Source organism: Anser anser (genome assembly GCF_964211835.1).
Source record: "Anser anser genome assembly, chromosome: 7".
Taxonomy (NCBI): domain Eukaryota; kingdom Metazoa; phylum Chordata; class Aves; order Anseriformes; family Anatidae; genus Anser; species Anser anser.
In genome coordinates, this window is record NC_139727.1 from 37259430 (window position 1) to 37277685 (window position 18256).

At 40.8% G+C, this 18256-nt stretch overlaps 1 long non-coding RNA gene across 1 annotated transcript; it reads left to right on the forward strand.

The window, feature by feature from the left end:
* Positions 1-4873: 4873 nt before the first annotated feature.
* Positions 4874-8414, forward strand: LOC310903011. Its single transcript, XR_014587227.1, has 2 exons — positions 4874-5009; positions 5826-8414. It is a non-coding gene; the product is annotated as an uncharacterized lncRNA (long non-coding RNA).
* The last annotated feature ends 9842 nt before the right edge of the window (positions 8415-18256 follow it).

The window sequence follows — 18256 nt, forward strand, 5'->3', positions numbered from 1 at the left end:
AAAGATAGGCTCACAAAATCTTATTTCCTTGTAAATTCAAAGCCTGACTGCCTAAGAAGTTGGGGAGGATATAGGAGCCTATTTCTTCTGTGGAATGTTTCTGACAATGGGTGCAAGGCAAGACACATATCTGTCACATCTACCAGCAGAGATGCTGCCTACGTATTAAAATTCACCATGGCCTGAATTTACCTGACTCTGTAATCTCCTTGTGGTCTTTCCTGATTTCCTTGCCTTACTGCAATGTTTTGTGTCATATCAGCGGTATGCTCTTGGAGATAAGGACCAAGAGCTTGCTCCTAGCCTCTGACAAAGGAGTTTTACATAATTTTGACAACATACGACAGCGTTAAAATTAGGACAGCTGTCCCATTTAGGCGCTCCCTTCACATCTCTGATGGAAAAGGTTATGGCCTGTTGTCATTCCCCGAGTCCTTTGGAAGTGGATTTCTCCTCCAAGCTTCTGGTTGAGCTCTCTGGGTGCTCGTTTCCCAACTCACTGTCAGTCAACATGAGTTGGTTGAGCTGGGGTCATTGAAGTAGCAGATCTGTGCTAACATGCTTCCATTCTTCGAAATGCATTCAGGAACAACCACGTGAGCTGGTCAGTTTGCGGATCTGCAGGATGGTCGCTGTGGCAAATAGGGTCACAAACCAGGGACATTTGTCTCTTGACCTGCTAGTTGGAGCCTAGGAGGATGCTGCTGGTGGTGTAAGGTGCGCTGATATCTTAACTGGGTGCTGATGGCTGTAGGAAATAAGAATATAAAAGAGGCTAGTGGACTCCTTCCCTCCACTCGTCTAGGTGGAGAGAATAGTGCCTGTATCTCTTTATATGTTTTAGGGCTGTACTGTATGTTGGGTACAAATTCTAAGCTATTTTTATGTACCAAATTCCTGCTGAAATACTTTGAGGATGCAGAATGCAGAAAACAAAAATAAGATAATGCTAAGATACAAGGCAGTGGCAGAACCTTATATTGTACAAACACATTTCTGTTTCAAATGGGGTTTGGTTTTGTTCCTTTGTGACTATTATTAGAAACAATTTCAAGACAGTAGCTTCCTATGCCTCTTTCAGAGACGTGGAGTAAAGTATCTGTCTCCATATGTTGCAGACAAGGAAAAAAAGAGAACAGAATACAGAAAATATTGCATATGTCCCGTTAGATCCAGCTTTTTTGTTTGCACGTCATTTGATTATGAGTATTTTCAGCCATCTAACACGTTAATACTTCTCTGCAGGGAGGGGTAGGGTTCATAGCCTTTTCAAAGCAGCACTAATGAGTGCCTTTAACTTAATAAAATGATCATTTGCCAACTACTTACCATAATGTGAACTAGATGCTTTCAGTCCAGAGATTAAAAGGAGTTTTCTTTGTAAATGCACTGTAGTTACTATTACTTCATAAGTAACATGCAGATATAAGGGATGCTCATGGGTTATTGTTTTTGAAATCTCAGGATCTCATAAAATAGGTTGGAAGGAGTTGCTGGAGTCTATATTGTTCCAATAATATATGGATTATCACTCTCTAAATACGCAATGACATAAAAGGCAATAATGTCTTTTATGGATCCCATGTGGCCTATTACACTAATGATCCATGAATAATGGGGTCATGGGATGAGTTTTGAACAGTGCCTTTCTTTGTTGGTTGTTTTTCTCATTTATTTACCCAGGAAAATTCAGTTTTAAGTATCTGCTTTTCAGCAGGGTCCTACCATTTACTGAGTTTTCGTGTGGGTTAATGGATGCCAAAGAGGTCAAGTGACTTCCCAAAGGTTATACAATGAATCACTGAATTTCTTGAGAATAAAATATGAGAACCTCCTAGATTTCTGTCTTTTGCTCTGACTGATAGTAAAGCAGAGAGATTTTGAGACCAGCACGACCTCTGCTATATCCTCGTGCTGCTGCTTTGAGGAGGCATCAATGCCTGGCATTCACTGCAGAAATCTGAAGCTCACGAAGCAATATTTCCCATATTTATCACTGAAACAACCATGAAGAGCAGAAGTGCTGCAATGCCATCAGGCTTTTTTGGTCCTTGCAACATATAATTGTCTTTTAAAAAACAAACAAGCAAGCAAACACAACCCTTTGCAAAGTAAACGCATGGAAGCTGGCAAACACAATTAAATCTAATGCTGATCCAACACAACAAGGGTGTTTAGACTTAATTATGTTTGCCATCTTTAACTGTTGCTGCAGTGGTGTCCCTCTCCCTCCACGGGGAAAGCCTCCACGTGACAAATGGGCTTGGTGCTGCTCCTCTAAGCCCTGTGGACATGGAGACTGAGTTGCAGGAGGCATGGCCATGGGTGGGTGACCGTGTGGCTCTCAGGTCTCCATCTGCCCGCGATGCTCCCTCTGAGCTCTTCTGTGTGTCTTTGGGACCACCACCTCCATGCTGGAAGCACCGGTGGAGATGAAGAACACAACGTACAGGGCCAGCAGCCTTGCTCTGGCCTTCCAGCTTCTTCTCTTGCCCCCCATTAGAAGGAGAGGGGCTGTCACGCTGGGAGAGATGCTGGCCAGGCGTGCACACCTGGGCACGTCTCACCTCAGCTTGCTCAGCTGCAGAAGTGATGCAACTCTTGCTATCTGCCTGTCTCTCCTGGTTTGGCATGTGTACAGAGCTCTGCAGCTCCAAAGGGCTCGTTATTATTATTATTCCTACATACTGAATATTATTTTATGCATTTAATATACTGGAAAGCAATTACAGAATGTAAGGTACTGCGGAAATACGGAAAGATCTGCCTGGAATAATAATTTGATTTGGAAACTTCGTTGCTAAAAGACTTCAGGGTAAAATTGTAGTGCAACATATGAGCTTTTAATGAAATGACTCCCATTACTTCTAATATAAATGGAAAAAACCTACATACCACATGGAAAATTTTCATTTAATTAACAAATAATTTGTATTAGAATAGAGTCGTCAAATTCTAATTCATCAAACAATATTAAGCAATGAACTGAAAATGTTTCTAGCATGAATGTCTCCATATTTATACACCTCCAAGCTGGAAACAGTGTCAGTTATTTATCTGAAAAGGCATCAGGTTAAAGCTGGTGCTCACAGGTGTAGAACTATTACAGAAGAGCCATGAGAATCAGGCAACAGATCTCTGATCCGACTGCATTTATTGTCGTTAATATCTGGTAGTGGTTTACTGGAGGTGGCTGAAACATATCTAGGCAAAGGGCATGAGGCCAAAGAGAGTGTTTTAGTTATTTCAAATTAGTAGGAGGTCACAATTAATTAATGCTGCTTGTGGTTCCTTAAGCTGTGCGTATGCTGTGTGAATATATATATATATTTTTGGTGTGTCATTTTGCCTTGCCTCTGAATGAGCCGGTACTGTTGCTCTCTCTGTAATAGCTGAGTGCCTGCAACCATCTTACTTAAAAACAGATTTAAGACTCGTACCGTTGGGGAGAACTCACACAATGGCTTTCTGACAGCCCGTTGCACACGCTGATCAAGGCACTGGCTTTGAAACAGTTTGGCTTATAATTACATCTTTACAGCTAACTGGGCTATCCAAATGATTTTCTTCTCTCCCCCTCCCCACGTCTACTGACCTGTGGCTAATGAGATTTGTGTTTCGATTAGTTGTAGAACATAAATTAGCTAATCAATGAGAATGGATTCACATCCTTTCTTGTAAAAGAGCTCTGCTGCAGTGATCTGTATTTAATATTCAAATCAATTTCAAATTCTCAGGATGATTCTGCTAATATGGCAGGCTGGGACTCGCAGCATCTGTATCCTTGCCATAGACTGTAAATAGGGGATGCTTATGAAATCGCTCACTGACCTCCAAAGCCTTCTCTGGTCTCATTGATTTACTATTTCACTTAATAGTGATGACGAGCAGCTCAGAGGCTGGCAATGAAGCTTGGAAAGTCACGTGAGAGAGCATTTTCCCTTTACTTTAAAGAGTGTTAAGACTAAGAAGAGCTCAGGACTTTGAAAAAGGCTGTTTGTTTTTGATATGAAAATTTAGGGTCAATTTTATGTTCCAACTCAAATTTCCCCTGTTCCAGAGATGAGGGTAAGAGACAGCCATTACCAAAAAGCCGTTTTCCAAGGGAAAGGTGCTTTCATTTGCTTTCAAGGTACAGAGAACTTTATCTTTTGCCTTGCTGTAATTGTCTCATCTGTACAATTAACCAGCATCTTGGCATAAAATGTGAAAATTTGTACAGTGTTCAAAGCATCTGTGGCCTTTATGGTACAAGTTCTGTTAGTACTGAAGCCACAGAAAATTAAATGTTCCCCAAAGAACTTCCAGATGTGTTTTATTCTAATAGGGTCATTATACAGTAAATTAAAAAGCAGGGTAAATGGAACTGTAAAATTTAAATTACTCTAAAACCACATCTCTTTGCTTTGAACATTCATTTGTGGGGTTGCATTTGCAATAAATGTGAATTAGGCAGCTGCAATAACTGTTAATCATATATTTATAAAATAGTAATGAGGAAATGAATAGCAGAGTAAGACAGCTGCACATTTCTCTAATAGTATGTCAACTGTGAACATAATAAGATGTAGAAAATTGTTTGGTGCTATGCTGATAATGCAGCCGAATGTAAGAGATCACTTCAACCTCTTAACTTTACAGGAAATTATATATAAAATCCATAAAAAGCCATAATAATACATTAGGCCTCTGAATTGTAGTCAATGTTTTTCTTTGCTTTGATTTTTCTGAAATGGGCCATACTTTTCCCAAAGTAATCTGCCAAAGATCACTAAGGCTTTTGTTTCAGGCTGCACTTTATTCACCATCTTGCAATTTTATTTAAAAGATAGTGCTTCTAAAAGCCCAAAGTGATCTAACTTCCCTCTTCCAGGGGGTGCCGGACCCCCCTCCCTCTCCTAGCAGAGTTTTCGTCAGCTCTCCGAGCATCACGCCTCCGAGCCCCAGCGGCGTTATCCCTGCTGAAGCTGCTGATTAAATTCAGAACCCCACATGAGGCAAAGCAAAAGGTGAAATTAAATTTTTATATGTATGTATATACGGCTTTAAAAATAGGAAACGGTTGTCAACACGGTCTGGGGGCATCTGGCTGTCTGTGGTAGCCGTGGTAAAATTATAAAGAGGTCAAGATAATTGCAAAAACAAGCCAACCACCCTAAACCCAAGAAGCAAATCGAAATGTTTGAGCAGCCCTCTAGACCTGCTGCCTGCACCAGCAGGCTCCGCAGCCTGCCCTCGTGCCAGGTGCTGCTCACTTGCTCTTGCAGTTTTTAACCAGCCGTAATTGAATTTTGCAACTGAATTGGGGTGAAGAGGAGAATTAGAAAGCTAACAGGAAAAAAAATTAGGCAAGTGCTGGGCTGCAAACAGCTTATCGGCCAAGCAGGGAATAGGTGCTAAATGTGTAATAGGAAGGCTGCCACATGAAATGTCACTTATCAAAGTGTTAGCAATTGCAAGAAAAAGCAAGAGAAAGAAATGAGGGGCCCGATCCCAGCGCTTAGTGACAGCAGCGTGATGAGAAGTTGCATGCTGGGCATGTGGTTTTGGAAGTCAGGATAAAACCCTTTAAAACCAGAGGGCATGGGCACACGGTGGGCATAGGAGGCCTGACAGATAGCACATGGGGCAGCAAATGTCCTGACTTGCTACTGAAGAAAAATGTGTTTAATGAGCCTGTTTTCAAAACAGCATACGTTTTCTTGCCTGATCTTACTGCTTTCTGCTGTACCTTGTTGCTATGCCTGTTTAATGTTGATTTGCATTTGGAATGACACAACCAGCTCACACTTTTTTTTTTTTTCTTTCTTTCTTTTAAAATACAGTTTTTACTGAGGGAAAGGAAGACAGAAGATCTTATAATCACCAGCCTTTTTGCCAGAATCTGTGGCAGTCCCAGGAGTCAGCCAGGGAAGGAGAAGTTGTCTCTCCTCTGGCTGGGAGGGCTGTGCCCTCAGCGCTGCCTGGGGAAGGGCGAGGTGAGGGGTGGACCAGAGGAGGTCAGGAGCTGTGCAGTACCGTGAGCTCTCTTAGTGTTTTCTGAAACCTTTGCAGTCACTCCATGGACCTAACCTTTAGCCTTCATCAAGCTGTTGCTTTAATGGACATGACTTTTTTTTTTTTGTTGTTGTTAAGAGTTGGCACAAATCTTTTCAGCCATCTTAAAAACTATAAAGGCATTGCACAGTGCCCAGAAGGAACAAAAAGCATCCTTGGTGTAGCCCCATCAAAGGAAATATTGTTTGTAAAACATCACCGTGTTATGCTGAGCTATCGTGGGCAAAAGAGAGACAGAAAGACAGATGCGGATAGAGACAAAGATATGGAGATATATTCAGGTTGAATTTGTCCTATATGATTTTGGCCTTCTGCTTGCCAAAACAAAGCAAAAAAATTGCTCATGTTATTAAACATAAATTAAAGGATAGCAATGGAAAATGGCTTGTTTTCATTTTTTTTTTTTCCTCTGAAACAGACAGTTCAATTCTCCAGGAGAAGCAAAGTTCAAGCTCTCATTTCCCATTGTACATTTCTGTGTTAGTGCCTCACAAAATAGCAGTTCATTTCTGGAAATCCTATTACTGTCCACACTCAAGCAGCAACTTTAACACATACATCTGTTACCTGGCAGCTTCTTCCTACACAACTCCCACCTCTGAGAGTTAAAGCTTATAGTTTTAAAAGGAAAATTGAAATAGCCCAATTTTGAACAATGCACATTGGAGGGGGAAAAAAAAAAGGAAGAAAAAGAGCACATGCCACTGTCAGCTACGAGAGCCTCATCTCGTCTTACATTCTGATCCAGACAGATATAGAAAGCAGAGCGGTGCATTATCATTATCTTAGAGATGTTTATTTGGTGTGTGGACACTCAACCAAAGAACTAATGCAATCAGAAAGTTAAAATATATGGGCTGGAAATACAAATTCATTAAACGTACACAAAACGTATGCTGCAGCGGATCTGTCATATAAATTAGATTTTGACAATTATATGGATAGTCTGGTTGAGATGATATATGATTTGCTCACTTTATCTGTGCTGTGATTTAATTACTGCAAAAGATGTGCAGAGTTAGGACCCTGTCATTCTCTCATGGACCTAAGCTGCAGTGGAGCTGGGCCCATCTTGCATGCTTTATGTCAGCAAGTTGAAGGATTTTTGTGTATGTATGTGCGTGTATATACACGTATGTATATGTTTTTACGTGGGATGAGTCTGTGCTTGTACCCTCTGGACTTGCTGCAAATCTTTCCACTGACCTCAGCAGGGCTGGGCCTCACTCCTTCCCTGTGTGTGGCTTTCCAGCCCCATGGGATCCTCCTGACCCCATATTTCACCGGTCAGGATTCAAAACAGACCATGAAGCGCCTGCTCACCCCCAGGATGCTCTGCACAAGCACCCGTGTGCGAGTGCAGCCACCCTCCACCACCGTCAGAAGAAAAGCTTCGGCCTCTGATGCTCGGAAAGCATCGCCATGAGGTGAGGTGGTGGTGTTAAGCTCGGCCAGGTCACATCAGAGATCCGGAAACATCTCCCTTCCAGCATCCTCAGAGGCTTCAAAGAGACATCATCAGTGATGGGCTGCCAGCTCCTGGTGTGTCATCGAGGGGGAACGGGGAGCTCCGGCTCCTTCTGCTTGAAACCTTGGCTAAGCAGTGCTGGTGCCTCCGGCTCCTGCCTGCCGGCAATCAGCGGCCGTCTTCCGTGCTGTAAACACGGGCATGTACATGACAAATGCAACATCAGGCAGACAAGTGACAGCAATGTCTCTCCCCTGTCTGAATGTCGAATACGTATTAAAAAAAAAAAAATCCAAAAAAAAAAAATCCCACCACTATTAAAACTGAAAACGTGATTTGATAACTTCTTACAAATGCATAAATGCCACTTCTTACAAATGAACACTAGCAATCAATTTAATTTCTCAAATAAAACGATTAAATTGCTGTTATTGTGGAATCATTATTTTATTGCTAAAACCTTTTAAAATGTTAATTATTGTGCCCCTTGAAAAGCTTTCATCTTGCCTGACTTTGCTCTTACACAAAAAATGTCTCCTGGTTGCGACTTGCGAATTGAATGAAAATTCGTGCTTTACCTTTTGTCTGCCTCTCTCTTCATCACTCCCTCCCTCCCTCTCTCTCTCTATTTTAACACCTGCAACTATTCTCCTTGGCTGTAATATTTATATGAATTTAACTTTAATTTTTCTCTGCTTTCATCTTCTGAATTAGTCAGTATAAAGCATAGATCACTCCTTCTCTGCTGCTTTCCTGTTTATTTGCTTTAACAATAGATTCATTAACTAGATTTTGGTGCTCAAGCCATGCGGACACATCCATTTCAAAGGAGGCTTTAATGGCATTTCATATTTTTCTACATTAAGGAAGATTAAAGTATATTACAATACCCTTTACTGCTCTATTTTCTTCATTTTAGAAGTGGTCAGTTTTTAAATTTTTTTCCCCTTTCTTTCATCTGCAGTGTTCAATAAATTGTCCAGGCCTTTCAGATGATAGTTCCAGCAAATTGAGTTCTATATTACAACTCTGAACCATTGTTTAGCCCATCATCAGTCAGATAAAGCACTCCTATTCACACAGGACATCAAAAGAACAAATATATGTTCAAAGTGGCTAAAAAGATTACTGTGACTTAGATATATCATTTCGTTAATTGTTAGTGATTATTCTACTAGTTTAGAGGTGGTAAATTTGCTGACTCTGAACTCGTGCTTGTGATGTAATCAGAGTGTAATATATAGATATTCACGGCTGTAAATTACACCATTCAAAAAGGGTCAGGCCTATCATCTTCTAATAGCTGGAGGTGGATTAATAGCAACATTTTAATGACAAGAAAGATGCAGACGGACGTCTTCATTTCACATCTATCGTACGTTACAAAGTGCTCCGGAGAATCTCAGCTGCACCCGCGCTGGGATGAATGGGAGGACGATCCCCTTGGGTGCCGAGCCAAATCCAGCCTCGGTGCAGCTTGACAGGGACTGGTTGGGTTGTACCTGGGAGGAATCTGCCCCAGCCAGAATTGAGGCTTTTTGCTGGGTGAGGATGGCTAAGGTTAATGCAGGCAGGTCCCGATCCTGCAGAGATTGATTCGGACGTGGTTAATGCTGTACTCTCTGAGCAGTGCCTTGGAAAGCAGCGGTGATATTTTAATGACTCCCACACCACGGTATCCAGGTACCACAGGGACCTAATGTGTTTGTCCTCAGATCCAGGTGCAAAAGGGAGGGATTTCTGAAGTGGGAGACAGAGATACACAACCTGGGGCCCCCTGGGATACAGAGGTTTCTGGCTCTGAGAAACACTCCAGCATCTGCCTGGAAGTTTAAGGTCACAGTAAAAGGCTGAGGCAGAGAAGGAAAAAGAAATGAGCCTGTCTGAATTGCCAGCCTGCAGAGACTCAGGCTTCCTCTGCAACCACTGACACATAAGTATCTCGATAAAAAACATGCATATTCGCAGGATATAAAGCGAACACACGTACGTCTTTGCAAGCTTCTGCTCTTCAAAGGTAATTTCAGAAATCTTGCAGACGCACAAACTTTAGCATGAAATGTTGAATTGGCCACGATTGCGTGCTGCAATTCTTTTTTTCACGCACATTGTCCCTGCATCGGGTGCAATAGGAAGGAAATGCTAAGGATGCCTGATCGTATGTGAGGCTACTGGCTGGAAGACAGATTTTACAGCAGAACAATCGCAGGGTGTAGGTTTTAGGCAATAAGCAGGTAGCCTCGTTCTCTCAAAAGAAAAAAGAAAATAATGGAAAACTGTAACATTCATTTGGAGGCCTCAAAGGCATAAAAAACCCAATTCCAACTGTTATAGGTCCCTGCAGGAGTCTACAAAAGAACTAAGCTTTTTAAGTAAGAAAACTAGATTTTGGCCCAGAGGGCCCTGTCATTGCTGCTTAATAGATGAAACTCTTTTGATACAAATATGCTGTTTACTTCTCAGCTTCAGCTTTCATAAAATATAACCTTTTTATGATTTACGACCCCAGAAAAAGTGCAGGATGGATTTTTAGCTCTGAATTGGTTGAATGTCAACAAGAAAAATATAGATAACATATAGAAATAGCAGGGTGTTAATGCCACACAAAATGATGAAATTATTTTTGTTTAGAAAAGTTAAGTTTGTTCTTAAAGTTCTTTGTGAGTGAAACTGAGGAAAGGGTTTGCTGGTAAAGCACGGGAAGCCTTACATAATACTTCCTCTGTGCTTCAAGACAGGGTTGGTCTGGTTTGAAAATGTAAAAGTGATGACACAGAATCCAGCTGTGACTTTGGGAAGGGCCGGACCATGTGCAGTGGCTGGTAATTCTGCTGGTATTGCCCCAGATTTATGTATAGTATGCCAGAGTAAGCATTTTAGATTTAGGTCTTTAATGATCAATTCAAATTTAAAGACTTGTTCCAAAACTAAAGCTGTACAAAGACACTGATTACTTATTAAAATTATTAAAATCGTATAAAAATGATCAGAAGTGACATCATCTAGCCTTCCTTTTTATTTGCCCGTGTTATATTTTTTCTTCTTGACATGCATATCCAAGCCTATGGACATATTTTAATATACCATACACTGGTCTGTGATTAAACTTAAACCCAAACAAATTCTTGGTGATGCAAAATGAAAAATATCAGAGCTTTGAGGACTGAGACAAAAAATGTTAAGATCAGGGAATAACTGTCACCAAGATTGCACACATTCTCATTTTTATGGTTTTCCATGTCGAGCTATTTCTCTTGCAGCTTCTTTGCTTAGCATTAGTGGCATGCTTCTTTTTTGGGTGGCTTTTTTTCACGTTGTTTGTGAAGTGGCAGAGCAAAAAAGAAAAAAAAAAAGAGAAGAAGAAAAAAAAAAAGTTGATTTTTCTGGATGCTTGGGAAATAGCCTGATTCCAGACAAATTGCCCAGGAAGGCTCTGAAATGACTTGGCCTGCCACAAAGGCAAGGTTGTAAAAATTGAAAAGGTTTTCACTTTTGACTCTTCCAGCTATTGCAGAAAGAGATATTTTTTGGTGTATGGCCTCTGAAAACTGTCGCTGAGCAAATTAAAATAACAAAAATACCAGTCTGTGAACGTCACAGGGTGCTACTTGGGCAGGGTGTACGTTGGGTGTGCAGGGACAGTGGCTGCCAGGAGGGTGAAGTGGGTAGTGCTCAGCAGGTATAGGAAAGGTACACAAATATTGTTGTTAGAAACCACCTTACCCACTGATCTGGATGCTCCCCTCCTGGGCATTGCAGAAAAGAGAAAGGAAACATGAACGGAAAATGGTGGGAAGGCCTGGGAGAAGCAATGCTGCTGGAGCGTTATCCTGGAGACCCTGAGTCCTCGGGGCTGACATGGCCTGAAGGGCTGGGTAGGTATCTGCAGCAGCTACACCAGGGCTATCTAGCACAACTCTTTCTGCCCGTGGGATGGCTGGGATCCTGTCCTCGATCGGGGAGCCAGCAAGAGCCCTGTGAACCCAAGCTCTTACGATGTCTTGATTTTCCTATAACTGGTTAAAGTAAGGTGGAGAAATCCACTCTTCTCCTAAAATAATATATTTTTTTTTTGTAGTCATCACTCACCTATACACAGACAAACCAGGCAGCCATTGGTCCTTTATGACAAAGGTGAATACAATGCCCTTGACCTGGTCTTCAGGCTGGAAGAACTGAAAAGCAGCAACCTGGCACCTTACAATATAGTACTACTTACAATAAAGTAATCAAAATTTGGCCTAGCTCACCCATAATTTTAATCTAAAAAGTCCGGTTAATCTTATTTTTACAGCAGATAACAACTATATAACAATTATTTGCACAGTTGCACAAGTGTGCTTCCTGGCTTAAATTTTTGGTAAAGTGATGCCAGAAATCTGAAAGCTGTCAATTTTGCAGATAGCCACAGCACAACCCAGTGAGTATTGGTGATGTGACATCAAACAGAGAGGTCTTGGTCAGGGTCCTTGTTTCTATACATTTATTTTATGGTTAAAATCAAGCTTATTCATCATCTTGAGCTGGTGATTCTGGCTGATCTGGTTTGTTTGCAATAAAGGAGCACTCTGTGCGTCACATTGCCAGTTTCTTGTGTCTATGTCTCATGGTGTGTACTTTGAATTGTGAAAAAAACAAGCAAAAATAAATCCTTAAAATACACACCTGAAATATACAAATGAAGGAAGGGATGCCATTAGCTGCCTGCTGAGCAACTTGAAACCTTGGGGATATTTTTCCTCTTTATTTACCTCTGAAAAGCCCTCTCTTTCTAGGAAGGTTTTAAGCACTTGGTTGAAGTTCAGTGCGTAGTTTAAGTGCTTGCCTGAATGCCTCTGTCCATTTTTCCATTAGTCAGTCAATATCTTTACAGAGCTTTGAAAAATGCCATGGAGGAGAAGGAGAGGAGACCTGCAAAGATGGCCATTGACCCAGATGTTCAAAGTTACTCAAGAAGCAAACGAGGCAAATATTCATCCAAGGGGATCTACAAAAACACCAAAACAAGGGAATACTTCAGAATTAAACCTACACTGAAAATTGCCATGCAAACTGGTTGGAAACTGAAATTAGAGGATTCCCACATTTGTCAGGATGGTGTCCATTCAGCTGGTGAACTCAAGAAAGTAACCTCAGAAATGGTCACTAGGCCGAGCGACTACCAGTCTGGGTCACACTGAGGTGTTACCTTCATTTTATACAGACAACCCAACTCCCCTTTGACTTCCCACTGCTTAGGTCAGCAGGCTAGCCATTGCCATCGCTAAAAAGCAGATTGCCTCAAGAAACTCCTCACTTGTATCATTTTCTATAATATGAATTATCGTGGATCTGGGCCTTTTGTGTTTTACTCTGCTAATCTGAGCCCTACCTCACCCCTCAGTTTGGAAGTCTCCATGATCCCCAGTGAGCTTGGCTGTGGGAAAAGACTGTAGAAAGGTCAACACCTGCCTTTGAAGGCACCCTGAAGCCCTTAGAGTTTGCCTGGTCAGTACAGGAGGTGGAAAGAGACTTCAGCCTGAACAATTCAATTCAGCCTGGGGACAATTTTGTTACAGTGCTGCTGCAGCTGTCAGGGTAAAGTATAAGTCTGCGCAGGGGTCTAGGAGACAAGAAGTGCAGAAAGCTTCAGATAAAACTAGCTTAGAAACATTCATTTCCTGTAGGAATACTCTTTCTGAACTTGTGACTGAAGCTGTTTCTTGTAGATTGGCCTCTTCCTTGAGTGAATATATTAGTGAAAATAAATAGGTACACCTCACTGAAGAGATGTTGGCTACAAGAATATATTCCTGCATACATCCATGTGTGAATGCTGTATGTGACAGTTTAAATGTAACAGTCCATCTGATCTGCTCTCATGCCCTTGTTAAATGTACAGACATATTCCTGGGACATTATAGTCAGCAATATGTATGAAATGAGATTGCATTAAACCTGGAAATGACCCACACTGTGAACTCTGCAAGCAATATATTTTCAGACATATCAACCTTAGAGCTGTGAAAACAAGAAGGAACTCAGCAGCAGGGCAGCTTATACCTGTACGAGTAGGAGAAGGAAAGCAAACCTCACCCCTTCTTCTCAGGGCATTCCCAGCCTTCCTTAGCCATCTCACTTTAGTGTCTTTCTCCCAAGCAGACTGAGGCTGTTTTTGAGGTGGTTTGGGGACTATTTTTGAGGAACAGTTTTTTAAAGGCATGTAGTTTACTTGAAGTTATACATATGAAAATACACTAGCTGCTCATTGCAAGAATTTACCGATGGATGTGCTGTGATCAAAATCAGGATCAGATGTCATTCTCACTATAAATGCAGTTCATCCACAAGTTACTGGCAGAGAACAGAAGTTAAATGGTGTTCATAATCCTGTAGCCTTCAGGAATCAGAGAGCATCAGAGTGATTCCCTCTCATCCTGGTCTCAGTTACAAATCTGACTTTGTAAGTTTGGCAAGTGGAAGATGAGTTTACATGGAAGAGTTGCAAGAAAAGTTAGCACCTCTCATGCCATTAAGAATTCATCCATAATAATTTACAACAACCTTTCCCAAAGTGCCCCATAATGAAAACAGCCAGCTGCTGTCCTGGGTGCTAAGATTTATGCTAAAAAGGTATTTCACTTTTCCTTCGGTACCTTTATTTGCTCTTTTTGGGTTTTTAGCATTTTTCCCCAATTATTCCAAGGTAGGGTTGGAAAAAATCTCTGCTTAATAAGACTTCAGCTAAAATCTTATATCCATATGCAGAAAGCCAAATGGCAAATCTGGCGGTGTGATACATCAGTACTAGGAGCACTCATTTTACTTGGAGGACTCATTTAGCTGGAGGCAGTGTGGTTATGTCCTGCTTGATAGCCTTTGGGTAAACTGAATTTACTTTACTCGCCTACTTTGAAGATTAGAAATATGGTAGTGTTTCATTCTCAGGTAGAAAAGCAAAGAACTGTTCAGATATTCTCTTGAAGCTGTCCTGAAAAGTGGCTCATAATGACAGAATCATAAAGGTCATGTGCTATTTTCTTTCCATAAATCTGGCAGTGGAAACATTATGGGTTTTCCTGGTCTTTATCCTCTCTTGCTGTGATGAAGGTGTCTGATTCTCTTACGCTCCTGTGAAATTCTGAAGGTTGGAAATAAAACACAGAGCACAGATGACTTCTGCTGCACCTCCTTGTCCTTAGAGGCTGTTGCAATTTCTGTGGGTTCAGGAAATAACAACTGGTAGGCATGTAGGCTTGTTGCAATGTAAATGCTCAGAGAAGATCCTCACAGTCCGTCGGAAAGAGTTCCTTACACTGCTAGAATTTGAAGGAAGGCAAACCCTCTTGTAACATCGAATGAAGAAAAATAAGATGGGCATAAAATTGGGTCATGAATTTTTGGGGCTAGCCCCTACTGAGATAAGCCGAAAATTCTTGGAATGTGTCAAATCCCTGTAACCTTGGAAATTCCGTAACCAATCCTCATGGAGACACTAGAAAAGCCAACAAAAGTAGATTTGAAATAAAGTCATGAAAGAGAAGTCATTCAGCATTAGGGCTACCATTTCACCTCACATCTGTAGATCATGTGCTATTTTGCAGCCATTTAGTATGGGTGTCTTTGCACTTTGTTATTCATAAAGGGAGGACTGCATATTGAAAATGTGTAAAAATCCTGAAATACTGACCTCAAGCACAAAGCATGTTTCACCTAAGTCCACCTGAACAGCTGTCTGGACTCAGCTGCTGGAAGAAGCTGCACACTGACGTAGCTATATGGCTTCTGGATCAACTCAAGAGGAAAGAAGAGGAGCCCATTTCTGTTTGCTGTTAGACTACCTATTTTCCTTGAAAAATGAACAGAAAATGAACTGATGTCTTGGAAAATATTGCTCTTAATATCTGTCAAAAGTCCATATAAAATAAATTGAGCTCCTTGTTCTGGAATAATGTGTCCTTTTTTTTTTTTTTTCTTTTTTCTTTTTTTTTTTTTTCTTAGTTTAAAGATATATATTTTTTAATAACGAGAGCTAGTGCATACAAAGGGTGGAGTTTCAATTTCAAGCATGATAATGATTCCTTAGTAACTCCCAGTTTAGGTATTTCAGCACTCCACTCAGTGTCTTCTTGCATTTTATCATCGTGCACTCCCAAAGGGAGCTGGAAGGAGAGACTGGCGCGAGCGTGTCCGCAGAGTGGAGAGAGCCCTGGAGAATTAGCTGTTCTGCAAGAGCTGCTCGGGATTATTTCTCCAGACAGACAATTTCTAAATCTGGTTTTCCCTGAGTGTTGAGACAACATTTGTGGCTGGTTGTGTATATGTGAGTGAGTGTGAGTAAACGGCTTTTGGCAGGCGGACAAGCACAGTTGTTTATCCCAGACACAAACCTGGCCAGAAGCTAGGTTTCTTCACATATGTCGCTTCATGGCCATGACTGTGAAGTCTGCCAGATTTATAATCTTATTGGTCAGAAATGGAAATGGAGCATTAATTAAAAGTAGTAACTGTGATTGGTCTTATAAAATACAGCATGTGTTTGTGTTTCTAGGACTGTTCTTTTTTTCTTTTGCTTTTTCTTTCTTTTCTTTCCTTTTTTATTTTTATTTTTTATTTTTTTATTTAATATATGCATTTGTGGCCTGATTACAAGTCTGTTTGGCTCAGTGTCCAGTTTATTACACTCCTTCTCTGATCCAAGTCAACATCCATGTTATTCATGTGGACTTGGTGGATGACAAAGAACTAAATTAATCTGGAATCAAGTAAGGGTGACAAAACTTGAACATTCTGTTTTTAGAGGAGATGACCTATCTTTTGAACCTAGTACTTGTTTTCCCTGTTTTTCTCTGGTGTAACTGTAATGTGTTCATGTTCTTGACACACTTAAAGACTCTGATTCTCTGCTTCTTTACTTGGTTAATCATTCATGTCTGAGGGCGCATAATTCTGTAAAAGATACAATTTTTGATTCAGTGGTATGGTATCTTTAATTCACGTAGCTCTTTGTAAATTGGTAGTTAGTTTTATAGGGGGAGTACCTAAATTCTTGGAAAAAAATGATGTGTTATGGTCATTCCCAAAGGAATCACACTTATTTAATACCAACAGTGAGTTTGGTCATTTTGTTTTTCATGACTGTTTTTGAGCCAAAGCAAACAGATCCCAAAATATTTATGAATGGAGTAAGTCCAGGTGAACTGCACAATCTATCTGAGGGTTTTGCTTTATGTTCTTGAGGATCAGTTACATCACCAGGTCTCAAGGCAGATTTTGGCGGTGTTGTAGATAATGTTAAACCTTATGTCACCATTAATGTGAACTACAAATTTGCCACGTGGCCAAAGATGTGTCTGGCTATATCTTTTTAAACATTTCCCTATGTCTGTAAATATTAAACAATCCTTTAATATGAAATAACTGTTAAGGTTTCCCCCCCCCCCAAAAAAAAAAATTAGTATGTTTTACCCATGTTTCATGACTAGATGTTCGTTCCTGATGTTGATACTGATTTCTGATACAAAGAGTAAGACTCTTCTTTGAGAAACACTAGGCAAGGTCTGTTTAGCAAAATCCTCTGCAAGATTACCACGTCTGGTGTCACTAATTGGCATTTTAACAGAGACAGCATGGATAGGTTCTACTCCACTCCGAAGCTGTAAGCATCATTTTTTCGGAAATGGTACCACAAGGGTATCATGTCAAGTGCCAGAACATCCCGCTTTATCCTGGCTAATGGAGTCAAACCCAAGTTTTGGCACAACAATAACAGTTGAAGCCTTGCCAGTTTCTCTGTGGCTCTGAGTGCAATGGGGCATTAGTAAATCAGATTAAAGTAGCCAATGGCTTGCAGATTTCTCCCTTTCCTTTGCAGCAATATCCTGGAAATTGTCAATTTATTTAAGACAATTCTATTGCTCCCTTACAGAGTAACTGACAATGCTGCTGTTGCAAAAGAGACAAACACCTTACCCTGAGCATTTCCAGTTCTCTTCCACTGTTGTTGCTTCCTGTTGAACCGAGACCTACAGTCATTTGCACACACGAGCAACAAACATCTTGCATATGTTTACCCTCCCTTACAAGCTTTTGCAATTTGAGTAACTTCAGCTCAGATAGGGTTATTGTTCTCTTTGCAGGAAAGTGCTTCAGTGTGAACCTGTGTCTGGGCCTTGCAGTAGAAACAACATATATATAAAGGAAATGCTGAGAAGAGTAATAAAGAGCAATCTTCCTGTGAGTAAATAAAAATTACAAAAGGAAACAATAATCAATACATTTTACAGTTCAAGAGTTCAGCACATGCTGTTGCAGTACAGTACAATGGATAGGCGGCATCCATGGATTATGAATTCCCACGTTTATGTGGAAACAGAAGTAAATAACTGAAACAAGAGTCATGTTGCAAGAATGTAAAACCAAGCTGGACTTAATGGTGTGCTATATTTAAAAGAGTGATGAGGTCCAAGGAGTATTCACTTTATCTTTTCCTTCAAGCCTGGCTGCCTGCAACCTGCCAGGACCAGCTAATTCAAAAGAAACCATTTTTCTCCATTTCAATCACCAATAAAATACAATATGCATTGCACTTTGTTGGCCTGAATCCTGGGGCCTGACATTACTGAACAGCAATGCCAGGCAGGGCACGGTGTTACAGGTGTTAAAAAAACAGTGCTTCTCATTCCAGTTGGACAACCATTGCTTGGACCAGCTATAGGGGAACAGCAGAGGAGTGCAGTGATGCTGTATGGT